General features: G+C 34.8%; 1 protein-coding gene across 7 annotated transcripts in view; it reads right to left on the bottom strand.

Annotated features, from left to right (window-relative positions):
- NRIP1 (nuclear receptor interacting protein 1) overlaps positions 1-17066 on the bottom strand; it is a 116880-nt gene that overhangs the window by 84910 nt on the left and 14904 nt on the right. For 6 of the 7 annotated variants that reach the window (XM_037833465.1, XM_037833489.1, XM_037833445.1 and 3 more), the window contains exon 2: positions 6871-6951. The gene's annotated coding sequence lies outside the window, so the exon portion shown is untranslated. The remainder of the gene's footprint in view (positions 1-6870; positions 6952-17066) is intronic. The other variant, XM_037833497.1, reaches the window with a different exon arrangement.

Raw genomic sequence — 17066 nt, 5'->3', positions numbered from 1 at the left:
AGCTTACAAGGGTAACACTGTGTGAAAATCTTGTGGATTGCACTCCCTTTATCCAGTGTATAGATGGATGAGTAGAAAAATGGGGACAAAAATGAAATGAAAAGTAGGGTGGGATGGGGGGATGATTTCGGTGTTCTTTTTTACTTTTATCTTTTATTCTCATTCTGACTCTTTCTGGTGTAAGGAAAATGTTCAAAAACAGATTGGGTTAATGAATGCATAACTATATGATGATACTGTGAACAGTTGATTGTACATCATGGATGATTGTATGGTATGTGAATATATCTCAATAAAACTGAATTAAAAAAAAACAAACAGGAACACCCAAGACACAAGTTACAGCTGCACTGTCCAGTATGGTAGCTACTAGAGAAACGTGGCTATTGAGTACTTGAAAGGTGGCTAATCTGAATTTAGATGTGCTAGTTAAGTGAAAATACACATCAGATTCCAAAGATTGAGTATAAAAAAAAATAATCTCCCTAATGAATGTAGATGCAAAAATTCTCAACAAAATATGTGCAAATCGAATCCAAAGACACATTAAAAAAATCATACACCATGACCAAGTGGGGTTCATTCCAGGCATGCAAGGATGGCTCAGCATAAGAAAATCAATCAATGTAATACAACGCATTAACGAATCAAAAGAGAAAAATCAAATGATCATTTCAATAGATGCTGAAAAAGCATTTGACAAAATCCAACAGCCCTTTTTTATAAAAACACTTCAAAAGGCAGGAATTGAAGGAAACTTCCTCAATATGATAAATAGCATACATGAAAAACCCACAGCCAGCATGGCACTCAATGGTGAGAGACTGAAAGCCTTCCCTCTAAGATCAGGAATGAGACAAGGATGCCCACTGTCACCACTGTTATTCAACACTGTGCTAGAAGTGCTAACCAGGGCCATCCAGCAAGACAAAGAAATAAAAGGCATCCAAATTGGAAAGAAAGAAGGAAAACTGTCATTATTTGCAGATGACATGATCTTCTATATGGAAAACCCTGAGAAATCGACGATTCAGCTACCGGAGCTGATAAACAAATTCAGCAAAGTAGCGGGATACAAGATTAATGCACATAAGTCAGTAATGTTTCCATATGCCAGAAATGAAAGAAGTGAAAAGACACTCAAAAAATGATACTATTTTCAATACCAACTAAAAAAATCAAGTACCTAGGAATAAACTTAACCAAAGATGTAAAAGACCTATGCAAAGAAAACTACATAACTCTACTAAAAGAAATAGAAATGGGCCTTAAAAGATGGAAATATATTCCATGTTCATGGATAGGATGGCTAAATGTCATTAAGATGTCAATTCTATCCAAAGTCATCTACAGATTCAACACAATCCCAATCAAAATTACAACAACCTACTTTGCAGACTTGGAAAAGCTACTTATCAAATTTATGTGAAAAGGGAAGATGCTTACAATTGATAAAAACACTCTAAAAAAGAAAAACGAAGTGGGGGACTTATTATAAAGCCACAGTAGTCAAAACAGCATGGTACAGGCACAAAGATAGATATATCGATCAATGGAATCTAACTGAGAATTCAGAGATAGACCCCCAGATCTATGGCCAACTGATCTTTGATAAGACCCCCAAAGCCACTGAACTGGGACATAACAGTCTTTTCAACAAATGGGGCTGGGAGATTTGGATATCCGTGTCCAAAAGAATGAAAGAGGACGCTACCTCACACCCTACACAAAAATTAACTCAAAGTGGATCAAAGACCTCAATATAAATGACAATACCATAAAACTCCTAGAAGATAATGTAGGGAGACATCTTCAAGACCTTGTATTAGGAGGTCACTTCCTAGACCTTACACCCAAAGCACAAGCAACAAAGGAAAAAGTAGATAAACGGGAGCTCCTCAAGCTTATAAGTTCCTGTACCTCAAAGGAATTTGTCAAAAAGGTGAAGAGGCAGCCAACTCAATGGGGAAAAAATTTTTAGAAACCATGTATCTGACAAAAGACTGATATCTTGCATATATAAAGAAATCCTACAACTCAATGACAATAGTACAGACAGCCCAATTATAAAATGGGCAAAAGATATGAAAAGACAGTTCTCTGAAGGGGATATACAAATGGCCAAGAAACACATGAAAAAATGTTCAGCTTCACTAGCTATTATTAGACAGATGCAAATTAAGACTACAACGAGATACCATATCACACCAATTAGAATGGCTGCCATCAAACAAACAGGAAACTACAAATGCTGGAGAGGATGTGGAGAAATTGGAACTCTTATTCATTGTTGGTGGGAACGTATAATGGTTCAGCCACTCTGGAAGTCAGTCTGGCAGCTCCTTAGAAAACTAGATATAGAGTTACCCTTCAATCCAGCAATTCCATTTCTCGGTATGTATCCGGAGTATCTGAAAGCAGTGACATGAACAGATATCCACACCCCAATGTTCACAGCAGCATTATTCACAATTGCCAAGAGATGGAAACAACCCAAATGTCCTTCAACAGATGAGTGGATAAATAAAATGTGGTATATACACACAATGGAACACTATGCAGCAGTAAGAAGAAGCGATGTTGTGAAACATATGACAACTTGGATGAACCTTGAAGACATAATGCTAAGCGAAATAAGCTTTAGGCACAAAAAGAGAAATATTATATGCTACCACTAATGTGAACATTGCTGGGGAGAATGCATGGGGTGTTGGGCTTCCCCACCTCGATGGTTGCTGATGTGCTCACAGACATAGGGGACTGGTGGTTTGATGGGCTGAGCCCTCAGTCAAGGGATTTGCCCTTGGGAAGACTGTTACTGCACAGGAGAGGCTAGGCCTGCTTATAATTTTGCCTAAGTGTCTCCTCCTGAATGCCTCTTTGTTGCTCAGATGTGGCCTTCTCTCTCTAGCTAAGCCAACTTGGCAGATGAAATCACTGCCCTCCCCACTACGTGGGATCTGACATCCAGGGGTGTAAATACCCCCGGCAACATGGAATATAATTCCCGGGGAGGAATCTAGACCTGGCATTGTGGGATGGAGAACATCTTCTTGATCAAAAGAGGGATGTGAAATGAAATGAAATGTTTCAGTGGCTGAAAGATTCCAAAAGGAGCTGAGAGGTCACTCTAGTGGGCACTCTTATGCATAATATAGAAACCCTTTTTACATTCTAATGAATCGGAATAGCTAGCAGTAAATACTTGAAACTATCAAACTACAACCCAGAACCCTTGAATCTTGAAGACGATTGTATAAAAATGTAGCTTATGAGTGGTGACAATGTGATTGGGAAAGCCATATGGACCACACTCCCCTTTGTCCAGTGTATGGATGGATGGGTAGAAAAACAGGGGCAAAAAAAAAAAAAAAAAAAAAGCAATAAGTCACTGATTCTTTTTCACTTTAATTTTTATCCTTACTACTTTTGTGTGTGTGGTAATAAAAATGTTCAAAAATTAATTTTGGTGATGGACGCACAACTATATGGTGGTATTACGAACAATTGACTGTATGCTTTGTATGACTGTATGGTATGTGAATATATCTCAATAAAATTGAATTATTTAAAAAAACTCAATTTTATACTGATTATACATTGAAATAATATTTTGCATATAGTGACATAAACAAAATATTTTAATCTCACGAGTTTTGTTTTTTTTTAAATGTAGTTACTAGACAATATTAAATTATATACTGCGCTGGTTTCAGTCTATTATGTACCCCAGAAAAGCTTATGTTCTTTTAATCCAACATTGTGGGGCAGACCTCTTGTGGGTGGGACCTGTTGCCTAGGTTGTTTCCATGGAGATGAGGCCCTGCCCATTCAAGGTGAATCTTAATTCTTTACTGTAGTCCTCTCCGAGAGGATAAAAGGCAGAGACATTTTGAAGAAAGCAGAGAGAGAAGCTAATAAAGAAAACACCCCAGGGGAAGCAAGAAGAAGCCACAGAAAGAGAGAGTCATTTTGAGACCAGTACCCAAGAGAAGAAGGGCCAGCAGACATCACTATGTGCCTTTCCATTTGACAGAAGAACCCCGATACCATCAGCCTTTCCTCAGAAAAGGTATCTACCTCTTGATGCCTTAATTTGGACATTTTCATGGCCTTAGAACTGTAAATTTGCAACCTAATAAATCCCCATTGAAAAAGCCAACCCATTTCTGTTTTATTGCATGCCAGCAGCTTTAGCAAACCAGAACACATGTATATCTCACATTAAACTTCTACTGGACAGCCCTGCACCATAGTAAAGACCCAGAAAATATTAATATAAAATTTCTCATACTTATATTCTAGTATAAATAATTTCACTTTAAATCACCAAACATATTTATATAAACACAGATACAAGTGGCATGCAATATTTATCAGAAATGCTAAAATAAGTTTTCTATAACTCAAGAGTATTTATTATTTTAGATATTCAATAAAGTATACAAAAACTCAACAAGCAAAATAAAATCTTTACTATATGAAATGTTTGACTTGTTTCAAAATCTATGTTCATGGTCATAAATATATATAGAAGGGTTTCATGTCCTATTTTCCTTCACTAGAGTTAAGATAGGTCTAAGTTTTGTGAACCTAATGCACATTAAAATGAAATCAGCAGACAACTAATTTTTTCAAAAGATGGAAACAATTCATAATTAAAAAAATATTTTAGATTTTACATAGATTTGGAGAAAAATAAAAGTCTCTAACAATAAAATCTATCATTAATAAAAGATACAGTGGTAAACACTTCCTAAAATCCTTAAAAGCATTCCAAATATTATACTATAGTAAAGCATACACATATCCTGAAACTCAGCAGCTCCACTCTAATGTTATACTTAATGGAGTTGTATTTATTTCTACCGAAAGATACAAAGAAGTTTACAACAGCCTTATTTATTGTCCCAAATGGAAAGATACTAAATGTCCATTTACAGTTGAATGGATAAATAAATGGTGGTATAATCATACAATGGAATATAGAGGGATTTGGAGGAAGGAAATAAAACTCTTACAAACATAATATTGATCAAAACAACCAGACACAAACAAGTTCATACTATGTGATTCCAGTTCAAAAAAACAGGCAAAATTAATCCATGGTAAAAGATATGTAAGACTTGTTTCTGTTAGGCAGGGGCAGTACTGACTAGAAAAGACAGGCAGGGTCTACCTATTTAAAAAAAAAAATATATATATATATATATATGGAATATGATGGTTGAGACTGTTTATATGACATATAAAAAGTTACAGTTCTTTTAAAAAGTTAAAAAAGAAAAATGAACAATTTTTTAAAAAAGGACTTACACATTATGATTTATTTTCAAAAGAATTACTTAAAACCAATCCCTACTCTGAATTTACAAGAATTTATCTACTAATCCTTCAATTTAATTTCTTTGCAGGCTCTTTTTAATTAAAAATAGAAACCAGTCCTACTCTATTCAAACATATTCTTAATTTTGAGCTTACGTGATAATCTTTCATAAACAAATAATTGATAATGGCTCTAAAAGTGTAACAAATACTCTTTCAATGGAGTTATAATTTTTATATCATCAAATATTTAATTGCAATAGTTAATTCTTATCTTCAATTAAAATAGATAATCCTAAATTCCACAAAATCTAGAGTGTCTGTTCATATAATTTTTTTCACTAATAAAGTACATAGTGAACATTAAATTAACCTTTGGGGTTTCATTTACAATTTCTTTCACAGTCCCAATGTACATATATAAATCTATTTGCTTTCTTCCTCCCCCATAACTGACAAGAGGAGGGAGAAAACACTGCTTGGCCAATAATGAATAATCTTGAACCAGATTAGGTTCTATTTTTAAAGTTCCAATACAAAGTGCTATGGAAACATGAAAGACTAAACTCACCCAATCCTAGAGATTATTTAAGAAAATCTGTAAAACTGATCTGTCTTATTTCATATGAATATAAATCATGACTATACAGTTATAAAATAAATTTGTATTCAAAGAAGTGGACCTTTTCAGTACCATCTTAAAAAATACAAATCATTTAAATGTATTTAAGTCCCTCACTCATCTGTTTCTATTCCAATCAAGATGGCATTTTTAAAAGGAAAACGCAAGATGTAAAGAAGGTATAAAGTTGGACACTCATAAGGGAACACTGGATATGGCTGAAGAAGACTGTTCACCCAGACAAATCAGACGACATAGCCACATGAGATTTTGGGGGTGCAAAAGACAAAACTCAATGCAAGTAATTTTCTCAACTGATGACCTTCTCAATATTCTTCCTTCCCTGTAATACAGCACATGTCCTGGAAAGCTGGATCTACAAGAAAATGAACTGTTACGCTACACTAACGTAACCATATATGCTACTGTAGAGGACATTCAGAAGCAGGGCCAGGTGTCCCAACTGAATACGTCTGCAGACCGTGATGAACAACTGATGGAAATAACAATGGCAGCTTATCCTACACTGGGCAGGAGAGACTATAGACTGTCTGAATGTTTAATGTATACTTCATACTACCTTAGATAAAAAGGAACTTTTTATACTTCATTTTTGAATCAATGCATTCTTCAAAATATTTCTATACTGAAAAGGTAAAATGTAAATACCTTAAATGTTTAAAATAGGCCAAACTGCTTAGATCTAAACTAAACAGATTTTTTTTACCCTTTTACACAGAATTCAGAATTTACCAACATCAAAATATAATTCCTCCCTCTGTGACAAACATCTAAATAGTTAATCAATATATGACAGTTAAAGATATGTAAGCAACAAAACATGGCATAATATCCTTACTTTTCTTATAATTGAAAAGAGTTGACTATGTTTCAAAATGGAGCAATAAGGCAAAATACAATACCTTCTGGATGTATTTCTCCCAAATGTTAAAATAATGGATCCTGAGAACAAAGTTCTGAAAAGCTCACAATCCAAATACTTCCTGAAAGATAAGAGAAATAAGTGTTATTTCCAATGCATCTTAACTCAAATAATTTCAATAGCATGTGTTATAATGTAATTTTAACTACTAACTAAAATAAACCCTCTCTAAAATCAAAAGGTACGTACTGCGAGATAAAAAAAATTCCTAATTATACATGCTTTCCTCAGGCATAATGGTTGACCATATCTGAAGAAACAACCTGTATTACAGGATTATTTACCAAATATACTACCTATCCACACTGTAGAGACTACCACCTATTCTCCAGGATGTGAGAAGTTAATGTCAATACTAAAGGGGAATTCTGATCAAGGATTCTGGGAGAAAAAGTATTAGAATTAACTGACAGTCATCACAGAGTTTAAAACACCTCATTTTTTCTAGACCACTAGAAGTAGATTTTAAACTCAGAATCAGAACCATCCTAGATACACAATTACATTGACATGTGAGAAACTTCACACTTTTAGTAACAATAAGGTGGATAAAAGAGTTTGGCTAGCAAGACTTGTAGCATACACTCTAATATTGGAGTGGCTGAAGAAACTTTATATTGATCAAAAGGCCAATGGAAGTGAAGCTAGTTGGTGATAAGACTGGTATAATGCAAACTCCCTGAGAGCACCGTAGCAGTACTCCATTTGTATCAGCCACTGTACTTATAGCTGGTTTACAGTTCTAGAATTCTCAATTCCTATATCCTAACCTATGATCAGTTCCCATACACTACACCTTCACTCAAAAGTAAATCCCAAACCTAAACTCTAATTTCCCAAAATAAAGTAGTTTTTCTCACTATCAATTCATTTTACCAAGTCCTTTCTTTAAAACCATACACAGGTACAAAATTTCTCTGAGTGATGCTTTCTCAACATCCCAACAAAGCAGACTCCTTTACCACTATGCATCCAGGTCACTTTCTCTGTATCTTGCTTGTTTGTTATTCTTCTTGTGACTGTGAGCCCCTCCTTCATTTTTAAATCTCCCAATAGCTGGTATGCTACAAGGCTTACATAGCTGACACTTAGTAAATGCTACATGAATCAATGACTTTTAGAACCTTTATAAACTAATACAGTATGCTGAAAAAAAAATACCATAAAAGAAAGAAGGTAGTAACATGAGCCAACTACAATTACTACAATGAAGAATACCTGCCTTTCTTTTCTTTTAATTACTTCACACCGCACGCACACACACACACACACAGTTTTTCATCAGCAACTCTTCTAACCAACCCCCACAATCATCCTGGCTAGGTAGCAGGTCTCCTTTCTGCCCAAGTGAATTGGGACTCAAGTACTACTGTATAAGGTCCTGAACCAACTGGCATGGAAATTAGACAAAAATAAAAATCCTCTAAGCACATAAATCAGTAACTCCCAAGCTACACTCCATCAGCAGCAGGGAATGTCACCTATTTGTGTAAGTCAAATATACCTAGAATCATAACTAAGGACAGAATGTTCCCATGTTTTTGTAGTAGATGGAAGGCACATCCTTAAAATGAAATTTAAAACTATCAGAGAGGAAAAAAACAACCAAAAATCCCTGAAGGGACTTCCTGGTGATTTAAAAAAAAAAAAAAAAAAAATCATTTCTATTAGGACATTACTTTTTCAACAGCAAAATGAAAATATTACAAAATCATTTTATGTAATAAAATTTAACCTTATTCTGACCTTCCTCACAAAGGAAAACAAACCACTCTATCCAATAAGTTTTCATCTGAACTATGTAAGATTATAAACAATACCATAATTGCATTCATTTACATGACTTTGAAACTATTCTGGGCTGAAGTCACTGACTGCAAGGTCAAAGAATAAAAAAAGTAGAATAAACAAAATCTGCCATGGAGGGAGAATCTACTTACATAGTGAGGTAGCACGTTCCCCCTCCCTCATTAGGAGATAGCAAATGCAATCAACAGGTGCAGACATCTGTATTTGAAATATATCAGATACACACACATGCACATGTTGATTTTATAAATACATCTTTAATACATTAAGAAAAAAGTTCCTCATATATGTGGCTTTCTTATTAATATTAATCTCTCTGAACAAAGGCAAAGAATGATTCCGTGCCCTAACAGCATTTAAAAGCAAAGCATGAAATAGGACTATTATTTTTTTCCACTGTCTCATAAAATATTCTAAAAACCTAATAACTAAAATCCAGCTTAATAAAGCTATAGTTTTAGAACAAAAATTGCAAACATAGGATAATAAAGATAATAAGAGTTTCTGCTTTCATTTTTTATATCTAAACAAGCATATGTTCAATTAATTTGCTTAGAGGAGCAGACTTTACATTTCTCAAAGCCAATAAGACCACATTAGTAAAAGAAAGGAACTATAATAGACTGACAGAAATGAACTACCAAGGATTTTAAGTGGCAAAGCATATTCTTCAAAACATCAGAATATCAAAACAAGAACAAGTTAACCCTACAAAAGATTTCCCTTTAGTTTAGCAAATTACAATTGTAACACAAACTAGATAATATGGGCATTTGAATTTACTGGAGAAAAGGGACGGGAATCAAAATGATAAGATCTATATAGTACTTTAAAAAATGTTTATAATATTAGGACAAATGTAAAATATAAAGTATTTGTTTTAGATTTAATATAATATCACCAAGAGATTCATTTAAGATGTTTCTCTGTAGATTGTGGGAAGATGGCGGAGTAGGAAGTTACAGGAATCAGTCCCTCCACCAGAACAACTATTAAAACAGGCAAGAACTGTCAGAATCAACTATTTTGACACTCCAGAGTCCAGTAGAACACTGTATAGCATCCAGGGAAGAGCAGGAAGAAGAGGGTGGTAAATTATTATAACTACCAGTAAACTGCTCTCTCTGCAAAGAGGTTACATTCACCCAATGCCCACTCAGGCTGCAGGCAGCAGTGGGGTCAGGCACCTGGAATAGGGGCATAGATTGCCAGTGCCAGAAAGGGACACAAAAGTCTACTTCCTAAAGATCTGGAGTGGGCACCGGCTAATCACTGATCACAGCGTTTGATTAGCAACTTTAGATCACTGGAGGCCTGCTATGAGGATGGCCATTGCTCTAACCCGCCGCGGACAAAGGTGGTGAAGAAGAATTAAAGACGGTAGGCTTCCTCGGAGGTGCAGGGGGCAATTGAAGGACTGTATTTGCTGGGCAAATAAAGAAAGTGCAGCTTTGGGGAGCAGTGGAAGAAGCTCAGTGCCTGTCCTGGACTCTTCATCCTCGCTCCAGTACAGTTTGGAGCTGGCCAGCAGTCCCTTTTTGGGTCCTTGGACTTGTTCCAGCTGGGAAAGAATAACTTAGGAAACTTCTTTCCAGCATGGCCCCCTCCCCAAATTTACCTTCCAGACAAAAATAGCTTGAGACAACAAAAGCAGTGTTAAGAAAAAATTAAGATGGATGGCCTGGGGCAAAGGCCTACCTGCTTTAAGTCCAGCAGTGGAACACCTGAGAGGATAAATTGTATCTCCTGGGAATTAAACGGGGCATTCAAACTGAGAGGAATTACTAAGGCCACTAGCAAGCACAAGCCCAGGACAAGAGGCAGGTGCAGAAAAGCCAGGGAGGACCATGCACATTGCACTAGCCTTGGGTGGACCTACCTGAGAGGAGGGCTGACACTCAAGAAAATCTCTGTCATATCATAAGCTGGTTACAAACTCAAGAAACAGATATCTCAGGGAATAAATCCCAGAGAAAACATTTTAAAACACTAAAATCTAGAGTGTGCAACAAAAGATTACAAGACAAAAAATTAACAGGAAATAATGGCCCATACAAAGGAAGAGGATAAAAACCCAAAACACATAACAAAGAAGACTGTGGTCATACAGGACAAAGACTTTAAAAAAAAATGCTGTTCAATGTGCTCAAGGAGATGATGGTGAATATAGAGAAAGATCTAAAGAATATTAGGAAAACAATGAGTGAACAACATGAGAATCTCAGTAAAGAGATAGAAATTTTAAAAAGGAATCAAACAGATTTACTGGTGTTTAAGACCACAATAAATGAAATGAAGAATTTCCCAGAAATGTTTCGACAGCAGGTTGGGGCCAGCAGAAGTAAGAATGAGTGAACTCAAAGACAAGATAATTGAAATAAGTCAGGCTGAGGAGCAGAAAGAAGAAAGAATTATAAAAATCAAAAATAGCCTAAGAAACCACGGAGACACCATCAAGCATATCAATATATGCACTAGGGGGTCCCAGAAGGAGAAGAAAGGGAAAAAAGGACAGAAGGAATATTCAAAGAAATAATCACAGAAAATTTCCGAAACATAGCAAAATATGTGAATATGCCCAGCCAAGAAGCCCAGAGAACACAAAACAGGATAAAGTTGAAGAAAAATATGCCTGATCATATACTGAATGCAAAGAACAAGGAGAGTTCTGAAAGCTGCAAGAGAAAAGCAACATGTTAGATACAAGGGGGTTACAAATATTAAGTGCCCATTTCTTATCAGAAACCATGCAGGCAAGAAGGCAGTGGGTTGAAATACTTAAAACTTCTAAAAGAAAATATCTGCCAACCAAGAATTTTGTATCCATTAAGACTTTCTTTCAAAAATGAGAGAGAGATTAAGACATTCACAGATAAACAAAAGTTGAGGGAGCTTATCACCACTAGACCAGGTACAAGCAATGCTAAAGGGAGTTCTTCAGACTGAAAGGAAAGGACAACAGAGTACTTTTAAGTGGAATAAAGAAATAAAGAACTCTGGTAAGGGTAAACATTTGTGTAATTATAAATGCCAGTACTATTACACTGTATTGTTTAGTATGTATCTCCACTTCTTGCTTCCTACAGATGCTAAAATGCAAATACATAAAGAGTAATGATAAATCTATGGCTTTGGACATACAATGTACAAAGATATAATTAGTAACAAGTACAAAAAAAAGGTGGGGGATGAAGGGCTATATGTACTAAAGTCAAGCTGATATCAAACCAAATATGATTGTTATATACTTAGGTTTCAAGTTTTAACCCCATGATAACCACAAGGTTATATATGAAAAATATATTGTTAAAAATGAGAAGAGACTCAATATAGCATAATATAAAAATTCAAATAAATATGAAAGTAGGCACTAATGAAGAAACTGAGGGACAAAAATGGTATAAGACTTAAAAAGACTAAATAACAAAATGGCAGAAGAAAGTCCTGAATTATCAGTAGCAACTATAAATGTAAATGGATTAAACTCTCCAGCCAAAAGGCAGAGATTGCCAGAATGGATAAAAAAGCATGACCCAACTATATGCTGTTTACAAGAGACCTACCTTAAATTCAAAGACATAAAGGAGGCTGAGTGAAAGGATGGAAAAAATATACTATGCAAGTAGTAGCAAGAGAGCTGGGGTAACTATAGTGACATCAGATAAAACAGACTTAAGTCAAAAACAGTTACTAGGGACAAAGGCAGCTGTGACAGTTTGAAGCTGTTATGTACCCCAGAAAAGATCATATTCTTAAAGCTAATCCATTCTGTGGATGTAAACCTACTGTGGGTGGACCTTTGATTATGCTATTTCAGTTGAGGTGTGAGCCAGGTGGGTATTAATCCTCTAACTGGAATCCTCTATTAGAGGATGAAATTCAGAAGAAGACAGAGAGAAAGAGGCAGAAGCTGAGAGAGAAAGCCACAAAAAGAGAGGAAACCACTGAAAAAAGGAGCTGAAAGCAACGAAAACCCAGAAGAGAAGGAAGAGACCACCAAACATCGCCATGTGCCTTGACATCTGACAGAGAAGCCCAGGATCCCTGATAGCCAGTCTTTGGAGAGAAAGCATCACCTGTTGGTGTCTTGATTTTGGACATTTTCATAGCCTTCTAAAGTGTAAATGGATCATTCTCCAGGATGGACCTTATCTTGGATCACAAAACAAGTCTCAATAAATTTTAAAATTATACAATCATATGATCTATCTTCTCTGACCACAATGGTATGAAACTAAAAATCAGTAACAGAGGAAGAAATGGAAAATTCTCAATTATGTGGAAATTCAACAATGTACTCTTAAACAACAAATAGGTTAAACAGAAAGTCACAAGAGATACTAGGAAATATCTTCAGGGGAATGAGGGTGAAAATACAACATACCAAAACCTAGGGGATGCAAGAAAGGCAGTGCTGAGAGGGAAATTTATAGCTCTTAATGCTTACAATTTAAAAAAAGAACTAAGAAAGACTTCAAATCAGAAACCTAACTTTAAAACTAGAAGAACTAGATAAAGAAGCATAAACAAAATCCAACACGAGCAGAAGGAATGAAATAGAGAACAAAACAAAACAAAACAAAACAAAAACAATAGAAGGAATCAACAAATCCAAAAGTTCTTTGAAAAGATCAATAAAATTGGCTAGACTGTCAAAGAAATAAAGAAAGAGGATACAAATAATGAAAATCAGAAATGATACACAGGATATTACTACTGACCCTGCTGAAATAAAAAGAACTATAAGAGGATATTATGAACACAAACACAATAGATAATCTAGGTGAAACAGACAAATTCTTAGAAACACACACTACACCAACTCAAGAAACAGATCTCAACAAACCAATCACTAGTAAAGGGAATGAATCAGTAATCAAAAACTTCCCAATAAAAAAAAGATAAGGACCAGATGACTTCACAGGGTAATTTTACAAAACATTCAAAAAAGACTTAAACTCCAATTATGCTCAAATTCTTAACAAAAAAAATTGAAGAGGAGGGAACACTCCCTAATTCATTCGACAAGACCAATATCCCCCTCATACTAAAGCCAGATAAAGATACCACAAAAAAAGAAAATTGCACACCAGTCTCTCATGAATATAGATACAAAAATCCTCAACAAAATACATATTAAAAGCATACTGAAAGAATGATACACCATGATAAAGTGAGGTGCATCCCATCAATTAATGTAATACATGACACTAACAGAATGAAAGGTAAAATATTAAATGATCATATCAGTTGATGCAGAAAAGGCATATGACAAAATCCAGCACCCCTTCTTGATAAAAATACTTAGAACACTAGGAATAGAAGAAAATGTCCTCAACATGATAAAGGGTATATATGAATAACCCACAGCTAATATCCTACTCAGTGGTGAAAGACTGAAAGCTTCCCCTAGAAGAGCAGGAACAACACAAAGATGCCCACTGCCACTGTATTCAACATTGTACTGGAAGTTCTTACCATAGGAATTAGGCAAGAAAAAGAAATAAAAGGCATCCAAATTGAAAAAGAAGAACTAAAATTTTCTCTATCCACAAATGGTATTAGTCTATATACAGAAAATCCTAAAAAACACCATAATAAAGCTACTAGAGGTAAAAAATGCATTCAGCAAAGTGGTGGGGTACAAGATCAACACTCAAAAATCAGTAATGTTTCTATACACAAGCAATGAATAATAAAGAAGAAAACAAAGAAAAATTCCATTCACAATAGCAACTAAAATAATCAAATATCTAGGAATTTAAATCTAACCAAGAATGTAAAGGACTTCTAAACAAAAAACTGCAAACCATGCTAAATCAAAGAAGACCTAAATAAATGGAAGGACATTCTGTGTCCATGGACTGGAATACCAAATATTGTTAAGACATCAATCCTGCCCAAAGCAATTTACAGATTCACTGCAATCCCAATCAAAATTCAAACACCCTTCTTTGCAGAAATGGAAAAGCAATCTTCAAATTTATATGGAAGGGTAAGGGGCCCCAAAGAGCCAAAGCGATCATGAGAAAAGAATAAAGCTGGAGATCCCGATATTAAAACTTATTACAAAGCCACAGTAATCAAAACAGCATGGTACTAGCACAAGGACAGACATATAGATCAATGAATTGCTTTCAGAGCTCAGAAACCAACCCTCACATTTACGGCCAACTGATTTTTTACAAGGGGGCAAAAACCACTCAATTGAGAAAGAACAGTCTTTTCAATAAAGATGATGGGAAAATTGGATGTCCATTTGTTAAAGAAAGAAAGAGAGGGAGGGAGGAAGGAAGGAAGGGAAAATAAAATAAAATAAAGGGAAAAGGACCCCTACACCTCACATCCTATACAAAAACCAACTGAAAATGGATCAGACTTAAACATAAGAGCCAGAACTATCAAACTCCCAGAAGAAAACATAGGAAGCATCTTCAAGACCTTGTGTTAAGCAACAGTTTTTTCACCCACAGCACAATGCAACAAAAGAAAATATAGATAAATGAAACCTCATCAAAATTAAAAACTTTTGCCCTCAAAGACTTTATCATGGAAGTAAAATGATAACCTACAAAATGGAAGAAAATATTTGGAAAATATATATCCAATAAAGGTTTAATATCACAAATATATAAGAAAATCCTTCAACCTAAGAACAAAAAGACAAACAACCCAATAAAACATGGGCAGAAGACTTGAATAGAAATTTCTCCAAAAAGGATATACAAATGGCTAGACATGAAAAGATGCTCAACATATTTAGCTATGAAGGAAATGTAAATCAAAACTACAAGGTACCATTTCACATCCACTAGAATGGCTACTATTAAAGAAACAAAATAAGTTCTGGAGAGGATGAAGAGAAATAGAAATACTATCGTTGCTGGTGGCAATGTAAAATGGTGCAGCTGCTGTAGAAGACAGTTTGGCGGTTCCTCAGAGGGCTAAGTACAGAACTACCATATGATCCAGCAATTCCACTACTAGGTATATACTCAAAAGAATTGAAAGCAGGGACTTGAATAGATATTTCAATGTTTGTAGTGGCATTATTCACAATTGTCAAAAGATGGAAGCAACCAAAGTGTCTACAAACCAATGAATGGATCAACAAAATGTGATATATACTTACAATGGAATATTATTCAGCCATAAAAATGAATGAAGTTCTGACACATGCAACAATATGAACTTCGAAGACACAATTTGAGTGAAGACAGACAGACACAAAGAGACAAATATTGTATGATCTCACTGAAATGACATTAAAATAAGCAAACTCATTGAGTCAGAACCTAGATTATAGGTTACTAAGGAACAGGGTGGGCATAGGAAATAGGGAGTGAAGGCTTAACAGGTACAGAGTTTCTATTTGAGACAATGGAAAACTTTTGGTAATGAATGATGGTGATGGTAGCACAACATTGTGAACATAATGAACAGCACCGAATTATACATCTGAACGTGGTTAAAAGAGGAAATTTGGGGTTGCATATATTTTACTAGAATAAAAACTTAAAAAAATCCAGGAAGTGCAAAACACAATGAACCCTAAATTAAACCATAGATTACAGTTAATAGTACAATTATAAAAATCTGCTTTAATCACTTTTAAGAAGTGTACCACACCAATGCAAGGTGTTAATAACAGGGTGGTCCACAGGAATCCTGTATTTTATGCACGACTATTCTGTAAACGCACAACCTCTCTAAGAAAAAAAAAAAAAGAATTTTTTGTCCATTAAATTCGAGGTATCACCCTTATTTAATTTACTACCCAAGTACTTTTACACCACTCAAGCCAATCTTTTGCAATTTAAGAATGATGTAGTGAAAGAAAAGCAATTAGTATTATAAAATTTATGCTTCTTCACCTTCTTTTACTACAAAGGATAAGACACTTTTTCATGCAAATCTGTATTAGATCCAAATCATTTCAATTGATGCTTCTCCACAAAGAACATAAGAATGAATTTAAATATAGTATTTATTTAAATATTTATTACTAAATAAACTCCAATATCATAATGTCACTTTCTCCTTTCTAAACTAAAATACTTCAATTCCTATCTCTAAGTTAAACCAATTCACTTTTGAATAGCTTAGCAGTAAAATAAATGCATAAATAAAATCAAGTACCAATTATTATGATGATGCACATATAACTTTCAGTGACCAAAATAGTTATCTTCTTTATATATTTTAATTTTCTTTCTATAAGAAACAATCCAGGGTCTTACAGGATATATATAGAATCTGTATAACTACGTAACAAGCAATTCATAGTTCACATCTTCAGACAAGGGTAAGAGCTGGAAGAATCAATCAGAATCTTCAAGATTGTTTCCAATGTTCTTGGTCACATTT

This window comes from Choloepus didactylus, chromosome 1, assembly GCF_015220235.1.
Source record: "Choloepus didactylus isolate mChoDid1 chromosome 1, mChoDid1.pri, whole genome shotgun sequence".
Taxonomy (NCBI): Eukaryota; Metazoa; Chordata; class Mammalia; order Pilosa; family Megalonychidae; genus Choloepus; species Choloepus didactylus.
The sequence above is the reverse complement of the archived record's forward strand: the minus strand, read 5'-3'. Positions and strand labels throughout refer to the sequence as shown.